The following is a 10,687-nucleotide window of genomic DNA, read 5'->3' as shown; positions in this document are numbered from 1 at the left end:
AAACTTGTTGATGATTAGTTTATATCCATTTTTTCTTATGTCCACATTGGCGTTTAACTTAAATAACTCCTCTCCCTCCCTGGTATTTATCCCTCTGATGTATTTATAGACAGCAATCATAACTCCCCTTAGCCTTCTTTTGATTAGGCTAAACAAATCAAGCTCTTTGAGTCTCCTCTCATAAGGTAAGTTTTCTATTCCTTGGATCATCCTAATAGCTCTGCTCTGCACCTGTTCCAGTTTGAATTCTGGGAGACCAGAATTGTACACAGTATTCCAGATGAGGTCTCACCAGTGCCTTGTATGATGATACTAACACTTCCTTCTCTCTGCAGGAAATAGCTCACTATATGCATTCTAGGACTGCATTAGCCTTTTTCTTGGCTGCATCACATTGGCAGCTCACAGTCATCTTGTGATCAACCAATATGCTCAGGTCTTTCTCCTCCTCTGTCACTTCCAACTGATACATCCCCAGCTCATAGCATATCCTCTGGTGCAGATCTGAGGGCATTATGGGCACAGGTCCATAAGATACTGGACTTGAAAATCAGACACAGCATCCTTGTAGGCTGGGGAGGCTATTGTCCAGAAGAGCAACCTAATGTCATGGTAGCCTTCCATATAGCCAATCCAGATAAACTCAGGCTGGCAGGGGACAGGTACTATAAGGCTTAGCACGTCTAGATCCCTTGGCCTATAGAGCTGCCAGGAAGCAGACAGCTCCATGTTGCCAACCAGTGGCTGCTGTAACCAGTTTGTGCTCCACTACCCACAACCCACAGTGGACACAGACCATGGGAGACCCATCTCAAGTAGTCTGATAGGCAGCAGCCTTATGGCTCCTGATTGGCTCCCCACCCTATATAAATCTAAGGGGTGTTCCAGGAAGCGTCTAGGCAATAGTGTGGATCTCCTGCAGCTGCCATGATCACTCCTGCTCTTGAACTCCTGTCTCTGACCTTGGCTTGATTTGGACTTTTCCTCCTGACTCAGACTCTAAAACCTGACTTGGACTCTAACCCTTGGTATTGACCCTGGCCTGGAACCTAACTATAAACTCCTCCCCTATTCCCAGCCTCAGGTTTGATCCTGCTCTGACCCTTGGTCCTGACTGCCCTTGTCAGGATCCTAACAGTGATGTAGAGAGGCACTGTGACTGCAAAAGGCTTGCAGCAAAAGCACACTGAAGGGGTGTGATTTGTAAAGTGCTCTAATGTGTTGCACTCTAATTGCCCTATGTTGACCCTGTTGGTGGCTCTAAAAAGTACATAGGTTGCGTTAATATAGAGGATTTCATCAATGCAAACAAGGTACCTGTTAGAGGGCTTATTCCTTCATCCTTCCACTTCCCTGGTCCTTCTCATGTGAACAGAGAGCAACAATACCCAAAGTCCGAAGGTGCAAACAATTCAATGTTTATTGGGGTGAACTTCCGGCAAGCTTAAATTCAAGTTCCTTCTTCCTTATTTTCGAATCCCAACTTACTTCTTGTTTGCCTCTAATTTATATAGTAATATTCTCAGCTATGCCTTAACCAATCGTTTTACTGAAATTTGACTAACCAATCCTAACATATTGTAACATGATTAGCTAACCAATTATATCCCACCACCTTAATTAGTTTACACCCAGCAAAATTAATTATACAGCAGACAGAAACAATCACAGAACCAGACAGAGACCATGCAAATAAACAATAGCAAATTGGGATCTATAATGACAAAACAATACAGAAGTGAGGATTTCATGACTACATCTATAAAGACATAAGGGTTTCCCAACTATGTCTATTGATAAGTGAGTTCTTACCAAACAGAAAACTATCAAACTAAATTTCCTTTTACATCTTCTAGGCTATTCTCTTTATCTGGAGGCGATAGATCAAATCACCTTTCTAACAGCCCCAGATTGCCTTATTTCAATACAACTGGTTTGAAATGTGTGAGGACGTGACCGTACGCTTTCCAGCTTATGGCTGCTCCCACTGCTTAGCCAAAGGCCTTAGCTTAAGAACAAGAGTACTTGTAACACCTTAGAGACTAACAAATTTATTTGAGCATAATCATAGAATCATAGAATATCAGGGTTGGAAGGGACCCCAGAAGGTCATCTAGTCCAACCCCCTGCTCAAAGCAGGACCAAGCTCACTTCATCGGAGCTGTAGCTCACGAAAGCTTATGCTCAAATAAATTTGTTAGTCTCTAAGGTGCCACAAGTACTCCTTTTCTTTTTGCGAATACAGACTAACACAGCTGCTACTCTGAAGCTTAAGAACAGGCCTCATACTGTCACAGAGAAGGCCCTTACACAGGCAGACAGTGATTTTGATTCTTTCTTTTATACCTCTATAACTAGCTAAATGATAAACATATACCTACATTCTTAAAGTATAGGCCTTTACAATCAGGCCTGAATATCTATATCCTAACAGTACCTTTCAGAGCATGCCAGCAGGGTCTGCACGGGTCACTTGGAGTGCACTGTCTTAGAGTGCTCTACAAAACACACCCCTCTGGTATGCCTTGCTGTGCTGTGTAGACAAGCCCTAAATTGCAATGGACACTTTTTTAATTAAAAAAAAAGGAGTTGAAAGCTATACTGCTCAATCCATATTTAGGCTCCTACTGATTTTCAGTTTTGGCAGGATAGGCCCTTACTTGTACCAATGAAGTTGGTTTCCTCTGTGTTTGTACAGTACCCAGTCTAATAAGGTCATTGGGTCCTACTGAAGTACAAAGAATAAATAATAATTCCATAACTAGCATCCATTCATCATCAAATGCTTCTGTGGTCTGTGAGATCTGGGATGTACTTTGTTCCCACAGAAGATTGTGTTTTATAGGGGTAAATCACATGTAATGGATAGGCTTAGCTTTAAGCCCTGAGTAACTAAAACATAACACAGGTACTGCTAACTTTTCTAACATTTTTGTCTCCATCTCTCCCTAACAGGTAAATCTTCAGATCCAGAGGAGAGATAATGCCAAACATTTTGTGTATTACAGGTCTGGTGTGAAATCCTGACTCCATTGAAGTCAATGGCAAAACTCCCATTCACTTCAGTGGAGCTAGGATTTCACTCCAGATTTTTATCACAGATAAATGAATGCAGGGAGTGCAAATAAAAGTTGGAGTTCCTAATGTACAGATGTTTTTGTGTTATTGATAGTCTCTATTACTGCCCCATAAGCATTACATGAAAAGGTGAAAGACCCTAAAGATAAGGGAAAGCAAGCAGAGATAAAGCAGTACAGATTACCCACTAATTTTATAATACAAGTTACAGAAGTTACTTTTTTGCCATTTTATCCTATTTGGTTAATCTTTCCTTTAATAGTTCTGTTGTTAATTTAATACAGACAGTTGGTCTTTCCATTTCTCTGAATTATTTTATTCTAGTAAACCAGGATTTTTTTAAAGGTTTTTTCCCGCCATCTAGAATGATGATTTCATTTCTTGATTGCAGGCTCTCTTTATGTAACGTCAGCAAATCAGGACACTTCCCTAACACTGCAGCAGTAGGAATTTAAATAAAATATCTTTGTCTTTGTATATTTTACATGGTCACCTATTAGCAAGGTACCTGATTGTGTTTTATTTTTGCAGAAGACAAAAATCTCTGGTTTTGGCCCTACTGGCAGGAACACTCTTAGGCCTTCTCTACACTACCAGAGTAAGTCGACTTAATTTATGCTACTCCAGCTATGTGAATAAAGTAGCTGGAGTCGACGTAGCTTAGGTCGACTTACTGCAGTGTCTACACTGCACTGCATCGAAGGGAAACACTCTCTTGTTGACTTACCTTACTCTTCTTGTTCTGGTGGAGTACCAGAGTCCACCGGAGAGTGCTCTGCAGTCGATTTAGCGGGGTTTCACTAGACCTGCTAAATTGACCCGGCCGCATTGATTGCAGCAGCGTCGATCCCCGTACGTGTAGACATGGCCTTAATGTCTGAGAGGGTTAATTCAGGAAAACTATACCAAAGGGAAAATAACTTCTGCATCAGTGAAACAGAAATCTTTTGATGTGGGTAATTTTTTTTAAATGTCAGCAGTATTTCTTGGTCCTTAGGCTGTTTTTTTTTACTTCCTGCAGAAACCCATTCCAAACTGTGTCATATACCTAATCTATCAATCATGTTTCTATGGCACCAGTCATCACAGTATCGAGGCATCATATCTATCGTGTATAGAGGTTAACCCTTTCTAACATCAAAACTTCCACTATGCTGATGACCCTCCTGGAAGCTGACTCAGCTGACACCTATGGATTCAGGAGGTCAGCTCTCAGTGGCTGTGTCTATTTGATGGGATAGGGATTGAAGGAGTTTCAGGGGGATATGGAGATACTCTGAATAAATAAGAGCATCCATGAGACTCAGCTGGTGAGATATAGGTGAAGGGCCCCTTTCTCCCACTATCAAACACATAACAGGCTTCATTGTATGCGAAGTTGAGCTCTGAACTTACTGAGAGTGTGTGCTGTTTGTGGTGTTTCATTGGACAGACAAGCACCTTCTTTATGGAGAAGAAAGATGAACCTGAGTGGCAGTTTGTGTGATCACAGCACACTAAATCAATCAGAATAAAATCACCAAATAAACTATTTCTGAGAAATATCAGAGGTCATCCACATACTGTGCTGGGCTATGTACAAAACAGGCAAGTTAATCATACTGCTGTGCTCAAGCAATGTGTTTTGAAAGGTTTGCCAATCACATGTAATTTAAATACGTGCAATCCCACAGCATTACCCCATGTCAGCACAGTTATTTATTCTCGATATACATCTTTGTAAATCATGGAGCAAATTTCTGCATACCTGAGGCCTGCATTTTTTCAGGCAATAGCTTCCAAAAAGTGCCTGTCTTATCCATATTGCCTTGTTTATTTTGGCTGCAGTCCCTCCTTTTGTTATTACGTTATCCAGTCTCCATCAAAATGGATCAGTTGATTCGGCAGCAAACTTTATAATTTCACCAGCAATAGCATGCTGCAGAATTCAATATCTGTGTTTAAACCAGTTCAGTCAATCCTTACTAACTGAAAATCAGGCAACTCCATTTTAAAGTATGATGACACTTTACCCAATGAAATTCTTTTCATTGCATGGGAAGTTGCTGCACCATTTTTCCTGATGTGTACAAATGACAGATAAAACACCCTGTCTGAGATCTCCAATGAAACCACAGTTCAGTATTCCTCTTCTCTAATCAAGACCCTCTACAGAGAAAGCAAAGTTGCATATGTTTTCTTTAGCTCTCCTTAATTATATTCTGGGCTGTCTCCCAATCCAGATGTGAGCGTTTTGCACCATTTTATTCATTTCCCTAGCAGCGTAAAATCAAAAGTTTGTATGAGACATCTATTTACATACTGCTTCTGACTATATTAGTATAAAAGGAGTACAACCTTCCCCTAGTGTGTGGATGCAGTTTGACCAGTATAAAGGTGTTTTACACCAATATAACTATTTCCATGGTGGAAGAAGCTATACCAGGTATAAGGCACCTCTATCCCAAAATAGCAGCATCCATACTCCAGATTGTACTGATTTAACTATTTCAGTAGAGAAATCACATCCCTAACCAAAATAGTTATGGAACTTGGATATGGAACTTGGTGAGGAAGGCAGGCTGTTATACAATGGATGCAGCGGCGGTCTGTGCTCTTGTTGCCTTTCCTGCAGCTCCAACAGACGTCTGATCATGTCCGTTTGCTCCCCCATTAGCCTCAGCATAGTCTCCTGCGTGTTCTGATCATGCTCACTGTATGCTTTCCTGGCCTCTGCCACCAAATGCCTCCATGCATTCAGCTGTGCCTTATCAGTGCAGGAGGCCTGCCTGAGCTTGGAAAACATGTCATCGCAAGTGCATTTTTTTCACATTCTAATCTGCAATAACCTCAGGGATGGAGTTGATGCTGGGAGCATAGAAACATTTGCACCTGCAGGGGGATAAAAAGGGAGAGTAAAATGTAAGAAGATACATTCTGAGAACAAAAGGAAAACTCTTTCACAGTGAATCAAGCAATTCACAGCAGACAGGACATGTGCTTTAGGTACAAGGTCGCATTTTGCCTTTTATATTGAGCACCTGCCGGTATGGTGTCACATCACTCACGGCTGGGCAACAGAATTTGGTTTCCAGGCCGGCATGGTAAGCCAAAGGGTACGCGGGGTTGGCTTCTTCCACCTTCATAACATGTGGGAATGGTTTCAAACTGCAGTGCCCTACTTTCCCATAGCAAGCAATGCTGGTTGGGTTTGCTGTTTAAAAGGAGGGACTGCAGTTTTGGGTTGGATGTGCAGCACACCCCTCCCTGTCTGGCTATTCTCTCTCTCTTTTAGCCAAGTGCAAACAGCCCAGCATGAATGGGGTCCTTTTACTGTTCCCTTACAAAAATTCCCGTTTCAACAAGGTGACCATGAATTATATCACTCTCCTGAGGCTAACACAGAAAGATATAGACTGAATGTTGCTTGAATGCAACCAAAACCCAGGACCATTCGCTGCCATGCTTTGTGCTGCAATGATTCCAGACTACTTGCTACTGGCTTGGTGTGGTAAAGTGTCCTACTGTGGAGGACGAAATAAGGCAGCCCTCCCCAGAAACCTTCTGCAAAGACTTTCAGAGTACCTCCAGGACAGCTTCACGGAGATGTCCCTGGAGGATTCCTGCTTCATCCCCCGTCACGTTAACAGACTTTTCCTGACCACAAATGCATCCCAATTCTTCAGGGAAAATCAAACATTAAACACAATTGTTTTGAATCCCTGTAGTGTAGTTACAAATGTGCACTCACCAGAGCTGCCTTCTCCGCCTTCAGGGGCCGGGAACCTGCCTTGGGAGGGTATTGGCTCCAGGGTGATGAAAAGGTCCTGGCTGCCGGGGAGAACGGATTCTCCACTTGCCAGCTGCACATTCTCCTCCTCTTCCTATTCCACAAAATCCTCCTCCATGTGGCATGATACTCCCCACTTGCAGGTGTCCACGGACAGTGGTGGGGTACTGGTAGGGTCCCCCCCTAGAATGGCATGCAGCTGATCATAGAAGCGGCATGTATCAGGCTCTGACCCAGAACAATCGTTTGCCTCCTTTGTCTTGTAGTAGGCTTGCCTGAGCTCCTTAACTTTCACGCGGCACTGCTGTGTGTCCCTGGTATAGCCTCTCTCCACCATGCCCTGTGTGATTTTGGCATATATATTAACATTTCTTCTTTTTGATCAGAGTTCTGCTTGCACAGATTCTTCTCCCCATACAGCAATTAGATCCAGTGTCTCCCATTCGCTCCATGCTGGAGCTCGTTTGCAATTCTGGGACTGCATGGTCACCTGTGCTGCTGAGCTCACCACGCTGACCAAACAGGAAATGAAATTCAAAAGTTCCCGGGGATTTTCCTGTGTATCTGATTAGTGCATCAGAGTTGAAAGTGCTGTCCAGAGTGGTCACATTTGAGCACTTTGGGGTAGCTCCCGGAGTCCAATATCATCGAATTGCACAATGCTGCATCTGCACTACCCCAAATTCGACCCAAGAAGGTCAATTTTAGCGCTACTTCGCTCGTTGGGGAGGAGTACAGCAGTCGATTTTAAGAGCCCTTTAGGTCGACAAAACGGGGTTGGCTGTGTAGCTGCATTGCTTATCAAATTGACCTAATGTGGCTAAATGCGATCTAACCTTCTAGTGTAGACCAGGGCTCAGTTTCATTTACCATTCTCAGAAGGAAATAAACATGTAGATCTGCCAAAGTGTAAATTGCTTGTTTGCCAATGTCTGTTGACAAGGATAACTTAACTATGGGTATGCCCCAAGACTTTAATGTTCATTATATTTTATGATATTAGAACTAAAAGTAAATAGTTATTTAAAGCTAACAAGAAAAGGAAACTCTGTATATACAGATAGTAAACTGTGGTGGACTGCTAGGTCTACAATAGTTAAGTTCTATACCAACTTTTTGCTTCCAATTTGACACTAAGTACTCTAAAATAAGCATGGTTATTTAGATTACCTTGGAATTTAGTTCACTGTTTAGGGTTAGTGAGCAAAATCGGGAGTCATTTAACCAATAGGTGCCTGCAACACAGCCCCCTAAAAAACCCTGCATTTCATGAAGTTCAGACTATTGTGTGCACACCTTCTGAAATTCTAACGGAATAATGGGACCGGAAAGGGAGGATGAGCTGGAAATTATGGCAGGGGGCTATGTGATGCAGAGAGTTGTGGAGGAAGGCGGAAAGAGTGAGCCATGCACCAGTTTTCTGCCACATTGTACAGTTCTTGTAATCACCATGTTGGGGACACCAGGCATGGCCACTAGGTAATTCAAGGGGATGGAAGACCACGAGTGTCGATGAAGCCCCCTCGCTCTAGGCCCAGATGGCTCCCCTCCTTCCCTTTTCTTCCTGGAGATACTCACGGCCTTCAGACTGAGAAATTTGCAACAGTGTATTGCAGGCACAAACTGGCTGGAGCAAGATTAGGTCAAGCAGGACAGGAATGTTAGATAGTGCTGAACAAACAACTCCATATATGGGGGAATAGATGATAAGAGGAAAAAAGGGAACTGGCCGGTATACCGGATTGGCTATATGGATACTCAGGACAGCTTGCTATTGGATAAGCATGCTAAAGAATGAATGTATAAAATACGTGTAACTGCTTGCACTGGTGTGCAGGATTTGAGATTGTTGTCTCCCTGTACCGCTTGAAGCTTCAAATAAACTTTTCTACTTCTCCACCCCGTTGTGATTATTGGGCGATGCACATCGGGCAACGAATCCAGCTGTTGCCTGCCTCGGGCATTTTGTGCCAGCAACAGTTTTTGGCGTCCCTGGGTGGGCTCGAGGCTACAACATAAGCGTTGCCTGGATCCCTTGCGGGGACCAGTGGGTGAGGACTCCGACCAATGCCCAGTGCACACCGGTGTGATTCCTGGGGGTCTCGGAGGGGCATAGCTCAACCAGCCCCGTAGGGCACAACGGTGCAATGCGCCTGATCAGTGGAGAAGTGCTGTGGGCGACGGTGGGGAACCGGTCCTTCGGCTAAGGTAGGAACCTTTTGAAATCCAGATTGTCTGCTCTGTTTTGAAGCTGTGGATGCCCAGAGTTACCCTGTAGGCATGGGACAGGGACAGAGCTCAGGAGGGAGGGCACAGTTTATGCCCCTAGAGTGTATCCTAGCAAATTGGAAGGTATTTGGATCAGATCCGATGACTAAGAATAAATTAAAACGATACTGTACAGTTGACTGACCTCAATATCAACTAGAGGACCAGGAGCGGTGGCCACCAGGAGGGTCAATTAATTACAATACGATCCTCCAGTTACTTTTGTTCTGTCAGCGTACGGGGAAATGGAATGAACATCTGTATGCGCATTTGTTTTTGGCTTTGTGTAATCGATCAGATGTCTTACAGCGATGTAATTTGACTCCGACTGGTTCGGTAGTGGCTAATGTTACTCCCCAGACCCCCACCATAACTGTGCTGGCAGGTCCGGTGTCCCCTTCAGCCCCCATGCCCCCACCTGATAGGGCCCCTACAGTGGGCTTATATCCTTTACTTACTGAGACTAAGATCTCCCGTACTGGCACGGGTGAGCGTCCGGCCATGACTATGCAGGTCTATACCCATGTGCCCTTTAACCCTATGGATTTGGCTGCTTTCAAAGTACAGGCAGGGGGAGCGTCAGCTTTCCAATGAGAGGAAGGAGGCTGTCTGCCAGGTTCCCGTTCCCATTAATTGTAAACACCTCAGAGCCTTCCTGGGCATGGTGGGGTTCTGTCAGATATGGATCCCGGAATTTGGACTGTGGGCTAGACCCCTGTATGATTGTGTAAAAGGAGCAGATCATTACCCCTTCTATTGGACCCCAGAGGCTGACAGGGCATTTAAAATCTTGAAAAGGAAGCTGATGGAAGCTCCGGCTCTGGCCTCCCGGATCTCACTAAGCCATTTCAGCTGTATGTACATGAATGAAAGGGGGTAGCCCTAGGAGTGCTCACAGAGTTGTTGGGAGCATGGAAATGTCCCGTGGCCTATTTCTCTAAGCAGCTGGACCAAGTGGCAAAGGGATGGCCAGCGTGCCTGCGGGCAGTTGCAGCCACAGCCCTGATGCTGGCTGAAGCTGAGAAACTAACTTTGGGAGCGACAATAGAGATATATACCCCTCATATGGTCCGAGCCTTATTGGATGCAAAGGGAGGCCTTTGGCTCATGCAGGCTCGGATGGCTAAGTACCAGGCTAAACTTCTGGAGAACTCTGAAGTCACCTTACAGTCTTGCCCCTCCCTTAACCCCGCCACCCTCTTACCGGAGACTGAGAAACAGGAACATGATTGTTTAGAGATCATAGATGCCCAATATTCTAGCCACCCGGACTTAAAAGATATACCCCTCCTAAATGCAAATCATAAGTGGTATACTGATGGTAGCAGCAATGTGATAAATGGGCAAAGGAGGGCGGGCTATGCTATCGTAACCCTCCATGACACTGTGGAAGCCAAGGGTTTGCCCACTGGGACCTCTGCCCAGCTGGCTGAACTAGTCGCCCTCACCCATGCGCTTGAACTGTCAAAAGGAAAGCGGGTCAATGTTTTTACAGATTCAAAATATGCCTTTGGAGTGCTATATGCTCATGCTGGCTTATGGAAGCAAAGGGAAATGCTGACAGCTCAAGGC

The sequence above is a fragment of the Dermochelys coriacea genome, chromosome 1, assembly GCF_009764565.3.
Source record: "Dermochelys coriacea isolate rDerCor1 chromosome 1, rDerCor1.pri.v4, whole genome shotgun sequence".
NCBI classification, from domain to species: Eukaryota; Metazoa; Chordata; order Testudines; family Dermochelyidae; genus Dermochelys; species Dermochelys coriacea.
This window is presented reverse-complemented; position numbering follows the sequence as displayed.